At 30.1% G+C, this 14290-nt stretch overlaps 1 protein-coding gene across 3 annotated transcripts in view; it reads right to left on the reverse strand.

The window, feature by feature from the left end:
• The window catches only part of LOC130451253 (phosphatidylinositol 3-kinase regulatory subunit gamma), a 261341-nt gene that overhangs the window by 16794 nt on the left and 230257 nt on the right, over window positions 1-14290 (reverse strand). Inside the window, exon 1 of one of the 3 annotated variants that reach the window (XM_056790158.1) lies at window positions 5355-5450. The exons of the other annotated variants lie outside the window; for them this stretch is intronic. The gene's annotated coding sequence lies outside the window, so the exon portion shown is untranslated. Of the gene's footprint in view, window positions 1-5354; window positions 5451-14290 lie in introns of those variants that run through there. 3 annotated transcript variants of the gene reach the window in all.

A 14290-nucleotide genomic window follows, 5' to 3' on the forward strand; every position in this document is an offset into this window, starting at 1 on the left:
TACTCCAAGGCAAAATTTGGTTTCACTGGTTCGGTTTTTATGCGGATTTGCCGGTTCTAATCCATATTTTATTAAAAAGCTGGTTGTTAATTTTGGTTATTTAAATAAACAAATAAACATCCAGAGATACCTAGTAAGATTTTTTTACTCTTATTTGAATGGGCGCTTCTCTTAATTTGTGGTGCAGTCAACATCAAATTTTTATTTTATCAGATCTTTTGCTATATTTATTTTCCCCAGTTTCTTGTTTCCTTGCAGGTAATAGTGTAGAGCAGAAAAATTCTATACTGTTAGAGCATGATTTGCTTGTGTTTTGATCATTTTCAGAAACAGTCAAATTAGTAATCGAAATCTTCCAGATGCAGAATGTATTATTTTCACTTTTGTGTATTAAGGTTTAAAGAAGGTTGAAAAGGTAAAATCCAGAAAAAAACATGAAAATTTTTGAAACTGATTTGTATATCATGTACTTTATCGATTATATTAAGCCATTTTATAGATTCAATATTATCATTGAAATTATTTGTTTAGTAAAAGCAGTAAAAATTAAGTAATAGTCGTAAAGTTGATAAGAACATATAAAAATGACCTTCATTTAATTTTTCAATGGGTCAAATAGATTCTTCAATTACATTAAATAGATTGTTTAATAATTTTTTAACTAGTAAACGTTTGTGTTGCGTATAACGAAATTTTTATGTTGCTTTCATTTGCAAAGTTGGGGTGTATATTCAGATTTATATATATTTATACTGACGTTTAAATTACCACAATTATTGTTTAGTTTTTCAAGAATGTGCTACAAATTTTAAGGGTCAATTTGTTGAACAGGTGATTCATACGAGGTCTGGCTATTAAATAACGAGACTGTGCGCCTAGAGGGCGCCCTAAACGAGTAGGATAAAAAACGAGTAGTAGTTTTCTTATCTATACACGTCCCAAAACACGTTTCCGTCACTTTTATAGTATTTGTGTAGTAACGGTTTGAAACGAACATGTTTTTTCCTCGTGCCGAAAAACATGTGTGACGAAAAAAACAGAAGCAACAATCAATCTCAAATTTCTCGTTAAATTGGAAAAAACTCCGACTGAGTGCTGTAAATTGTTGTGAGAGGCCTATGGGGATAATTTTCTATCTCGTGCGCGTATTTTTGAATGGTGTAAGCGCTTTAGAGAGAGCAAATCAAAATTCAAGGCAATGTTGATCGTTTTTTTCGACATTAACAGTATCGTGATGACTGAATGGGTTCCAGAGGGCCAGACTGTCAACCAGACTTACTATTTGTCAGTTTTGGCAACACTGCAAGAACGAGTTCGTAAAAAACGGAGGTGGAAGAACAGCTCGTGGTTTTTGCACCAGGACAACGCACCTGCTCATACTCCGCTATCTATGAAGCAGTATTTGGCCAGTAAGCGCACTCCAGTGCTAGAACACCCACCACACTCACCAGATTTGTTTTTTTGTTTCCGAAGATAAAATCTGCTTTGAAAGAGACCAAATTTGAGTCGATGGAAGTGGTAAAGCAAAAAATAGCAGCAGGAGTATTCGAATGTAGAATAATTTTTATAATAAAACCCTTTTTCGTAACCAGTCTCGTTATTTAGTAGCCAGACCTCGTATAACCATTACTTTTGACACGTTTTTCAATTTGGAACATTTTTATGTGTTTCACCCAATAAATATTATAGCAAATTTTTTAGTTTCCAAGATTCCACAAATCTTCGAAAAGTATAATATCAATAACACGTAATAATAAGGTTGGTTATTGCTAATTTAACACTTAACTGTTATGATTTATATCTTCTTAAAATAATACGATATGCTTGCCAATAAAATAAAACAATCCTCAGTTAATTTCGCCTTCAACACGGTTGTTAATAGCAAATGCAATATTTTTATATTTCAAATTACAGTTACCTTCAAAGCAGAAGTTACTGACATGTTTGAAGCCTGGTTTCTAAGATATTAAAATAGGTATAACAGCAAAAAATGTCCTCGTATACATCATGAAAATGGTATCAATTCTCTATTTTACGAATATTAAATTAAATATTAATAGATCAACGATAATAAACGTTACGTTACCTTATACAATGACAGTTTATGGCGTTCTCTAGCAATATTAACACTTTTGTTTAAGAATTTATGAATTAGAATTATGCATACGCATAAAAATGTCTTATTTAAAAACAAGTATAAGTACGTTATATACAGTGAAAATAATAGTCTCAAATGTAATAAATAAATTTAAATACCAATAACACTGAATTGAAATTGAATTGTAATTACTAAAACATAACTTGACATTTTAACTTAACTGGTCTCTAAACATTTATAAAACAATTTCTAAATCATATCATTTAATAAATCATTACTAATATTGATATTATGTCAATAATGAATTTTAGTGATGAAAGATTGTGAAAACAAAATATACTGTTAAATTTTTCATACTAGAAAACACAGCATTTTTTAACACACTATACACTAGACCGATGATAAATTATTCTTTTCTAAAAATAGTTGAGAACAATTTTGTTAGTTTTATTATCCGAAATTTAATTATTTGGAAATATTTGGAAGTTAACGGAAATTAACAACGCAAAAATTATTTATTGCTAGGCATATTCCTGTATGGGCTTAAGACTGGGCCAATCTTATTTCATCAAATACGAACTAAGCTACCAACTCCTGTATATCTAGGAGCACTACTAAAAGCAATGTTGCCAATATATGCAAAAGTAGGTCACAACTCAGATTTAAAAAAACTTAATAGATTTCTATAAATACTAACCACGGCAACGAATCTTTTATAGTGTTTACATTATGAAATGTGTATGAATGGCTTTTTGTAAAAAGGCACATCGACAAAAACGCAATTATCGAAAAACAATTAGGTACAATATTTAAAAGAAAGAATAAATATATTCCGATTTTCTCGGGCTTATTGATAACTGATGCGTTCTGACAACAGCGTATAAAGTAACGAGCGAAAGAAGAGTAGCGATACGAAAAAAAGAGATAGGAAGACGGTATACGGCCGCATAGCAACGTACAGAGTCTACTATTGGAGGACAAACCACCTATCAAAACACAAGCACTACAAAATCGAGAGTGTTTCCACAGAGAAATTATGTACAGAGTGTGTGTGAATGTATATTTTGTATATTATAGTTCAAAATTAAACTAAATAGGTATCTAAGTGAACACGGCGATATAAATGTTTGTCTCTTCGTTTTCAGATTATTTATATCGTTGTTCGGTCAAATTAGTTATTTATTTCAAAACTGTAAAATTTTTTCTTCGTAGAACAGTAATCTCAATTAAAAATCCGGCAGTGTGTCCCAAGATGATGACGACATATAGTTTTTTAAATTTTCTCAAACTTTTTATTCTTAGGAATTTTTATATTGTTTTTCCTCATGATTTATCTTAGTTTTAGATCTCTTTTGATAGAAAATCAGTTGAAAACAACAGATAAAAATTTCCCGATTCAACCTACTTCGGTCTTTATCAAAATTTTTAATTTCATTAAATACTCTACCGTCATGGCTTCATTCAGTTTCATTTTCATTCTTTCAATATATAGTTCAGAAAATTACCTACAACTGTTTAAAATATAATTAATGTTAAAGTGTTTAGTAACTCTTTTCAAAATATAACTAAATCTAGTTAACTACCAGGCGAAGTAAAATAGAGTGCAGTAAGAAGGTAATATAGAATTTAAATTGATGTCAAAGTACTGTCTTCGGTTACGGATGCACTTATCCCAAAGTGGAATCCATGACTGGAAGGATCCTTTTTGAATAATTTTCATTTGCTCTATCGTGGCCTTCTGAACGTCAGGTATGATGTTAAAATATTTTTATGTGGAACAATTTTTTAGTATAGGCAAGATCCGAAAGTTAAATGGTGTGACTTCTAGCGGCCAAAATCGAATCACAAGTGATTAACGGCACATCACGTTGTCACGATCAAGAGGAAAGCTCATTTTTAAGGCCTCCAAAGCTTCATCTGATCGAATAGTGCTGAATGTGGTTTTTAGCGGCCAAAATCTAATCAAAAATGATTTCAGTTCATTTTTTAGGTCTCCAAAGCTTCATCTTATGAGCCTGTAGGAGATTTCACTAATTTCTAGATTCATCACTTTTTTAACTAACAGGTTTATCCACAGCTTGTTTGAGGTGTCTGAGGTATCTGTTTTGAGGTGAAATGATCGTTTCTATTCTCTAACTGACACAAGTCCAATTTTAAATTACTAAAAGAGTGTTCAAAGCTACCGTAAACAGATTTTCAATTTTGTGAGCTTTTTCCAGCTTGAAACAAAATGCCTGGTTCACGATCCATGTGTCACGACATGCGAAAACGCAATCTCTCTGAAGCAGATATAGTAGCAGACTGACATATTTGAACAAATTCAAACTTGTCATTGCTTGTCTCGACACATAAGGGCTTGTGAAATTGTAGTTGAAATAGATGTAGCGTAAGTGATTGCCGCTATAAAAATGCATTCACCGTATTTTTTATTACACCTCGTATTATTAATCCAAAAATTCTTTTAAAAAGAGGAATTATCCTGGGAAAACTTTGGTCATGTGAACACTAAATCTAAATGTCAAGTATTGGAATTAGAACTTTCACCAAGAATCAGTTTATACGGGAAAATGGTAAAATTGAAAAATTCCTATTTTATCAAGAGTGAACCAAACATATTCAAACCAACTTTTACATTATATTACTATTATACGAATACCATAATCACAACGAGAAAGTATGAAAAAGACACAGAATACAGTGAAGATCTGATTTCAATTATACTTCCAGATAAGAATGAGTATATATGTACTTATATGTTAATACTACTTTTTAATTAATTCACTCAAGCCTTTATGCAATATGACCATTTTCAATATTTGTTATGAATAAACGATATTCGATAGACAAAAAAACAGATCACTCATGATTTACTTCAAAATTAATTAAAAAATTAGATTAGCTGGTTCGGAAACATTTAAAAAATGAATGAGAAACGAAAAGTGTCTGTCGTAAGGGAAATAAAAAAAACCAAAAGGAACGTCTAGAAACTTAGGACATATAATTAGGGGAAAAAACAAGAAAATTTAATAGTTCACGACACAAAAATGATTAAAATTATATTACACCTTGAGGTATTTTCGGTGTATATACTAAAATGGCAGATCAACCAAAATATGTTGATAATCACGAAAATTAAAAAAAAAAACAAGTTTATATAGCAGATTTCAAAAAATGTTTACAAAAAAAGCAAAACAAAAATTAATCATAACTATCGAATAAAATATGATAATTAAAAAAAATCGATAAAAAGACTTACTGTTGAACTAATTGTAACAATAATCCGAAAAAAATTCGATAATCACCAATAGCAATACAAAACCAATGCACACCACCGTGAACGGTAAGATAAAACTCGAACTCGAATGACAAAATTAAATTAAATAAAAAATGTCTAGCATACAAAAAAGGTACTTGAGAAGGGGGATACGATCACTCCAAGTAAGCAAAAAAAATCCTTATCAAACAAAACACACCGTCATACTAATTTATCAATCTATAGCAACTTACTGAGCGCCATATTCAATTTGATTCGATCGGAACGTATAAAAAATATACTTTCAAATCGTATTGTCAGTTTATTGATATTTGATCATCGAAGTGTATTAATCAAACTATTTACAATATTTATTTGCGATTTATTTGAAATTTTAAAACATTACAATATAAAGACAAGTCAATACCATATAATGTGGATTATTATGGAATTGTTAGTGAGTGGGAGAAAGAAAGGTCTCTTTGAACCTATGATTAGGGGCGGGCAAAATAATCGATTAATTTGGTTTTATGAAATACACTGTTTCTTGCCTATTTTCATTCTCAAAAATGCATAATGGTTTTGGTACAGTTTAATTGAATTTAAAAGAGAGTTTTTAAGTGGCTTTATTACAAAGTAAAAAACTGAAATAGTTATTTGTATGCTTAGGCCGCGAAATACCTTTTTAACGTACCGAAAGAACAGTTATCGCCGAGACCGCTTGCGGCCGAGGCAAGATAATCTTGAGGTCGTTAAAAAGTTTCGCGGCCATGGCATACACACTATTTTTCGTACAATCGTTAAAATAATCAAATAATATAATAATCAATTTAACGATTTAAAAATTTATTTTCTGAATAATTATCTCAACATAATTCAGAATCAGAATCTTACTTCCAAATATCTTCTGTAGGTTCATTATTTGGTTTGTTTTTATTGGGAATCAAACCATAATGTGTTCTGTATGTTCCTAGTGGTATACTCGCTCTTTATCTTGTTTGTTGTAGGAATCAAACCACAATCCTTCTTTTTAAGCTTTATTTCCGATTTTCGAATAATCCAAAAATTGATGATTTCCGATTTATTTATTATTTTGGATTATTTTCGATCAATCGATTAATGGAAAATAATCTATTATTTTATATAATCGATCATCGATTATATTTTTTGATAATTGCCTAGCCCTACCTATGATAGCCATAACGCGTAAAGTTTGATACTAGTGAAGCATCATGGCAAAAAAATACATAGAGGTATCTAAACAAAACATAAACGCATATTTTTTCAATTAAGGATTCTAAAAATATTCTATGTAAAAAAGATCAGAAAACATTTAGTATATACTTTAATACATGATTAAAGTAAATTGGAAAATGAATCTAATTCTTTTTACTGAACTTTTCATGAATAAGATAACTTCTAACAAATTAATATTTTCACATTTTTCTTTTTTGTAGTCAACTTATGGGAAAAATTATTAAAGAAATATTATTCCTGTAGAACGAGTGTCTACTTCACTGATTAAAATGAGAACAATATAACCTAAAAATACTTGAAGATGTACTTTTCTCGTGGAATGTTTTACAACGATATCGTTTTGCTAAATAATTACATCGTGGGTCACAACAATGTTAATCTGAAATACTAGAATCATTTTTTTCACTGTATTACTTAATACAATATTCAGCTCTTCAAAATTGCAATAATATGATTTTATTGGATACAAGAGCGAAAAACAAGAATCTACAGTATTTTCCAAACTCAAAAATGTGCATATGTCTAGTTTCAAAAATGGAAACCTAGGAGGAGTACTCGTTGAGTTAAATTCTCAAAGGAAACGCTTTATTATAGTCATTTGCAGTGTAGGTATCAGTAATTATGAAATTAATGAAGACTATTATAAACAAAACATTAGTACAGGCAATCTCGATCTAAATTGACCTAAGATGTCTGAGGCGTATTGGGTTACTCTTTACTTTGCAGATTTAGAAACATAGTTAAGTAGCTAACCACCTTCTTATCTTTTTTCTTCTTATAGTTCATATTTAATAATTTCAACCCTCATCCTACTTCTAATTTTGAAATTAATCGAGACAATATATCGTCCTCTAGCATTTGAAGTTACTTCTCCGGCAGAGCAGATGCTCGATAGTCTTTGCAATAGTTGTTCGTTGTTACTCCCCATTTGCGAAGTCCGGTGCCAACAGGACAATATCTAGTAATCACTAAAAGACTTCTGGATTGAGTATTTCATTCTTTATAGTATTCTTTCCATTGATCCTTGGCCAAATCTCTCTGGATGTCGTGCAATCACTTATGTTTGACTATATATCTCGATTCCTGTGTCCATAATATCTTTTAACAATTCCATAGCACTTTTAAGGTCTCTTCGAGAATCTTTCTACTTTGTAGTGTCCAGGTACCCAGTAGAGGCTTAATCCAGTGTCACGAATCCAGGAGAGTGCCTTGCGACAGCTAGTTACTACTATTAATTTTGTCATTTTTGATGCTATTGTTTTTAAGGCTGTCTGCCATTTATATAAAAAATGGAAATCAGGGTAAAACGTAATTTCTTAATAACGATAGAATGGCAATCCATAAGTTCAATATATCAATCGTATGCTGTATAAATTTAAAAATGGCTATGACCTAAAAATAGTAACGAACATTTCTAAATTATTCTTTTCCACAGCTGCTAAAAATATTATGAAATTGATATTCAATTGAGATATTATTTCACAATTTATTCGGCCCATGTCGGTGAGAATGTTTTTTTATTTTTTATTTATGTCATACAGCTGTATATAAAATGCGAGTTTAGAAACAGGCCGAAATAACATGATAAATAGTGTCTCTATAAATCCATTTAAAACGTGCTACATCCTATTCCTGAGAGTTGTGGCAATAGAAAGTTTACAAAAATATTCCGCACTGATCGTATATTCAAAATAATAATTTTATATATCAAATTTATGGCGGTCAAATTCAATATAAAGGGACCGAAAAAAACACAAACTATACTTTTTCCTAAATCAATCGGTTTGGCAAAGTGGAAGGGACCCGCGTAATATTCGATAATAACGCTGATGAAATGAAACATTACTTTTCTAAAACAGATTATTTAGATTGTAACAACATTCCTGTAGTGATGATTTTATTGGATTTTGAATATTGAAGTCACTGGCGATTGTTCATTGACTCTTCAAAAACTATCTTGAAAGCGTTGTTGCTATACAACGGAAACAAATGTCCGGTTGCCTATGGTCCCGATATGAAAGAGACTTAGGAGAACATGAAGTTCCTTCTTGAAAAAAGTAAATACAGTGAACATTTTCGGAAAATTTTTGGAGATTTCAAAATCATCCCTCGTTTGCTTGGGATACAGCTGGGTTCCACAAAATATTGCATTTGCGAAAGGGATAGCAGAGACAGAAAAAGTTACACAAAGAAAGTATGGCCCAAGCATGGACCCTGACGACATTCGTTTACCACCGTTGCATATAAAGATCGGCCTGGTGAAAAATTTTGTAAAAGCTATGCCTAAAGATGCCAGTGGATTCTTATATCTGAAAGAGAAATTTCTCAAACCCAGCGAGGCAATAATTAAAGAGAAAATATTTATTGGTCCATAAATACGGGAAACTAATGAAGGATACAAAGTTTGAAGGAGAGCTGAATGATCTGTAATGAGTCGCTTGGAAATGTTTTGTGAATGTTGTCCAAATTTTCCTAGGAAACCATACAAAGACTTAATCAAAGAGCTTATAATTTTATATATAATTATAATATCCTGCACTCTGATTTGGATTTGTTCCCCGAGAATTTGGGGATTTCATCAGAACATATCCTTAATGAAAAAGCACTATCAAGGGAAAAAAAGTGCAGAGATGCTGGCAGATTATTGTAGGAGACTTAAAGGAACCTACCAGAAGCAAAACATTCACGAAAATCATAGCTACTTTTTGTACACTAAGAAATATTTTTTCCAGTTGTTTTATGTCATTTTTTTCCATTGATATATTATTGTTTGGTGACCATAGTACATTCAAAGTTTGGTAGAGTTTTCGTGTGACAAAAAAAAGGTTTAAAATTTGTTAACCAGTGTAATTTATTGGGAAAGTCAAATGGTCAAATAGTAACCGAGTTATTTATGCAACAAGTAAGTAAAGTAATAATTTTTTCACGAGTAGGACGGCAATTTCTACGAGTGAAAAAAAGTTTCATACAACTACGTCCGTAGACTTAAAAAAATTTGACAACACTTTTATCAATTTTTATTTTGTAATAGTAATATTAAAAGTACAACTGTGAGCATTATTAATTTGAAGTGAAACAGAAGTTACATTACTATTGGTATTTGAGTTGGCAACATTTAACGAGTTCAAAGAAATAACATCGTCTATAGTTGTATCAGTACTTATTGGAGTTTTGGTAGGATCATGAACATTTACAATGTTGCTTGAAGTCGAATTAGTAGTTCCCGTTAAAATTTTCACTGCGGAATCCATTTTGTTTTTATTGAGTCGTCTACGTAACCCTCCGCAATGGTTTTGGATTCCCACCCACCGTGCTTTTTTAGTTGAATTATTTCACCCCCGGAATCCCCTAATAGAGACGCCAAAGAGCGTCGAAATGTACGCCCAGTGTAGTTTTTTGGATTAGGTAAATTCAAATATGTTGTGATAAGCGAATCTTACATTGAAATTTTTTGCTGTCATACTTTATGCATGAAATAATGATAGTCTGGAGCTTGCAACAGAAACTTATTAATTTCTTCACGGGCAAATATTTTAGATTTTTTGGGTCTATACCCAACTGATTTATTTTTCAAGTATACAATGAGTTTCGAGTATTTACTGATGTCTACGTCGTTATTTACCATTAGGGTGCCTTTTAGTTTTGAATAAGTCGACCAAAGTGTTGAAGATTTCCACATTTTGAATTTCGTTTCAAATTAAGCTAGTAACACTCTTTCTTTGAAGGTGGTTATGCCTTTTTTAGTACGCCACTCCAAAAAAGAATTATATTCCTTTAAATAATGTTTCCTGGATTTCTCAGGGAGAAAATTCATAGTCGCTGCAGTTGCCGATTCAACAACATCTTCTGGTTTGCAGTTTAAACTTTCTTCACTATTACTCTCCATCACATCCATAACAATACTATACTCCTTTTAATTTGACGCAAAACGGATTTTCTTGAACGAATATCAAGAAATAAAAGTATGACAGTTTATCGGAGAAACGAAGTGACATGAGAAAGAAAGCGTTCACAGCCCACTATTTTGATAAAACAATTTTATAATTGCGTTGAACAATGACACGTACGACACTTTTTTCAACTCACAAGCTACGGTACTTTTTTCACGCTTTTTGACCGATTCAGAAATTACATTCTTTATGAATGCAAATGAATGGAAAACAAATGTGAATATTATAACGAACGTAGAAAAAATAAATTTTATCTGTAGATAAATTTGTCATTCTGCAAATATATCAAATAATTCTTGCTGCCTTTAAATAATATAAATAAAATTTAGTTATTAACCTCAAAAAAGCTTAGATAAAAATATTGACCCCTACATCTACGGAATACAAAAAAAAATAGATTATCTAGTCTTGAACAGATAATTCTTAACTCGGTATTAAAAGAATCGGTCATGAACCACTGACATATTCATACGTTATTTCAAAATAATATATATCGAAATTTTATTAAATTAGTTAACTATAGAATGGTTACTTGAACATAACGAGATTATAGTAACGAAACTTTTCAGAAACGCACCTGCTACCATTTTAGAATGTATATCCATCAATTATCAAATTATGAAGTTTCTAATTATTCAAAAAATTATTCTATTATTCAATTTTTTTTGAAAATTTTCTTTCTTATTATATTCGTATATGAACAAAAATTCAGTGAAGTTACTTTTATTTTTACATTTGACCATACTATTAAAAACTTATAACTTCAAAAAATACAAATATAATATTAAACTGCTACGAATCACCTTGTATAGTAGAATTTACTGTTGTTTCAATGAATAGTTGTTTTATTTAAAAATTTTCGGTTTTCAGAACACAGAAATTTTAATTTAACACTTTAACCAACTTACTTCCAAATCATCATTCAATTATATAAATTAAATTCTTTTGATAAACATCAATTTTTATCAATCTTACAAAAATTATTAAAATAAACTAATTTTGAAACAGAGAAGGTCTAAAATCAATTTTGAAGCATTAATATATGAAAAGGTCTAAGAAATAAGAAATTGAAGAAATTTAAACTCTTTATATACCCTACCTTTAATTAGAAACAAATCGATCAATATTAAAACAAATGTAGAAAGGTAGTACATCAAAAGATATCATCAAAAGGATGAAATGTTGTGAAAATATGATGGAAAATAAAACGCAATCTAGAATTTGGAAAAACATTGTTCATCGATGAAACATGTTTGTAAACATAATATTTCCACCATAGATTGTTGGTCTTGGGAAAGTAAATACACTAGCACAATTATACGGACTAAATTATAGGTGACATCGTAGTCTTTTTTTGGAAAGTACTTTTAATAACAAAATCAATTCTTGGTGTGGTGCGATCAAGTGGTCGGGCTTCCAAACATATTTATCTCAAAAAGCTTTTATTTCTTTGCTTTTACTCAAAACGAAATATTGAAATAGTTACAAATATTAACGAATTAGATGAAAAATAATCTGTGGTAGAATTACAGGTTAATCACTGAACAGAACGAATAAAATAGATTTCTGTCTAGTCAAATTTTTAATAAATACGCTTTGTTTTTGCATACGTTAGAGCATAAGTTTCTTTTCATCTAGATCTGTTCTACCTACTCATTTTCTATGTCATTTCTATTTGTTCCCTTATTTTTTTTTCTGCGGCTCTGTAATTTCCGAAATAACAAATTATCAAACAGCCACACCACATCGAAGGCAACAAACATCTCCACAAATTTAGACTACAATTACGGCTGAAACCATCTCGGCTCTCTTTAGTTAAGTTCTATTTGGCATATGTTATTGTTGTTTTAACTTTAAAACTTTATATCCGTTGCGACTTCTTAAATATGCAGTTAATGTGAACTTTATTCCCCTATTTAATTAATATATTATAGCTGAAGATTTTTTTCAGCAATTAACATGAATTTGGAAAATATTCGTTAATATAACGTCAAGTTTTTAGGTGTGTGTAGCTTTTCCACCTTTTTCTTTCATTTTAATTTCGATTAATTAGTTGGGAACATCCAATTTAATATTAATTGCTCACCCCATCTGAGTACAAGTTACGTATACACTAAGGTAGATTACAACTACATGAGAAAGTTTCTAGCCGGGAACTTTATTGTTCAAAGTGGTGCAATATTTGAAAAATTTTTACGATAAGATTTTATGTTTAATATTTATTTTAATTTTTTAAAAATTTGTTTTATTCTTTTTTTCAATCTATTTTTTAGAATTCACTTTATTGCTTACTTATGTGGACTCGCTATTATTTTAATAAGTAGTCTGCTCAAAGAGCGATTGAGAATCTAATTGAGTTTATTATGATTAAACGCGTTTTTCTACAGAAATTTAGTGAATTTTTTTTAATATCGTATACATGTACATTTACCTATAGTTTACCTCAATGTTGCTTCAAAAAAATTGAGTATATTTTATTAAAATGCCTATTAATAGATTTTTTGAAATCTTTATGTATCCCATGTGTTCATTTAAATACATATATATATATATATATATATATATATATATATATATATATATATATATATATATCTTTAATGTTCCTTTTAAATGGTTGCCAAGTTTGAAGTATTATATAATTCTAAAAATTGGCCCAATTAAAAGTTCTAGAATGATTCAAAAACTTTGGGAAAGTGAAACATTATTTGTATGAAAATTTTTATTGCACTAGTATTTTGGAAAATGTACATTTTCTTTGCAAAATTGCGATGTTTCATTTTGTCTAAGAGTATTCAATAAAATTGTGAAAGGTCATCTTTGATTCTGTGTTACAATTTGGATTTGTTTACAATTCAATATAACAAGTAACTAGGGAAAGAAGAAATATGTGAATTGATCTATGAATTTCGCAGCTGCCTTGAATTAAGCTAAAAAAATATGTATGTGACCGGATGTCCGGAAAATATGTTTGGAGTAATATCATATGAGAAGGGGTGAACAATGTATGTGATAAATAAAAATAAAATATAACTGACAGTTTATATTTAAACTTTATTAATGTGATTCTAATCTTGATTAAATATTTAATTTAACGTGTCATATTTCAAAGTATTAAAATATTGCCTTGTACGCTGTACGACAAATTATAAGAATGTTATATAATGATAAAAATATTAGTTAAAATTAGTGAAAATATAATTGCGAAAGTGACAAAATGTCCGTTTAATTTTATGCTGGTTCTAACAAAAAAATATCTCAATAGGTAACAAGCAATATTTTAATTTTGTTTTCATTTTAAAGAATTCCATGTAAAATAGACCACAAAGAAAAAAATGCGGTTTTATATTGACAGTTTTCGCGCGAAAAAGGACCTACGATTTCTATGACGTCTTTCCTGTCTGTCACTTGTCGTAAATGTTCGCTGCTGGCTTTCATATTTCCGCATATTTTTTCACCTTTCGGGGTAAATTGTCCGACTGGACCTTCAGACCCAAAACTTTAAAAAAAGTGATTTCAAGCTGCGAGAGAAATGACAATTATTCCCCTTAGACCATAATTCGATGTTTTGAAGATCATTTTGACGTCAGTCGGCGAATATACGGTAAAAGTTTAAAATATGAGCAGAATAACTTTAGAATGGCAAAATAGAAATATTCCACTAAAACCTAGATTAGTAATACTAAAAAGTTCTTGAGCGCAATGATTATTCACCAGTATAATTCTGATTTA

The sequence above is a fragment of the Diorhabda sublineata genome, chromosome X (assembly GCF_026230105.1).
Source record: "Diorhabda sublineata isolate icDioSubl1.1 chromosome X, icDioSubl1.1, whole genome shotgun sequence".
Taxonomy (NCBI): domain Eukaryota; kingdom Metazoa; phylum Arthropoda; class Insecta; order Coleoptera; family Chrysomelidae; genus Diorhabda; species Diorhabda sublineata.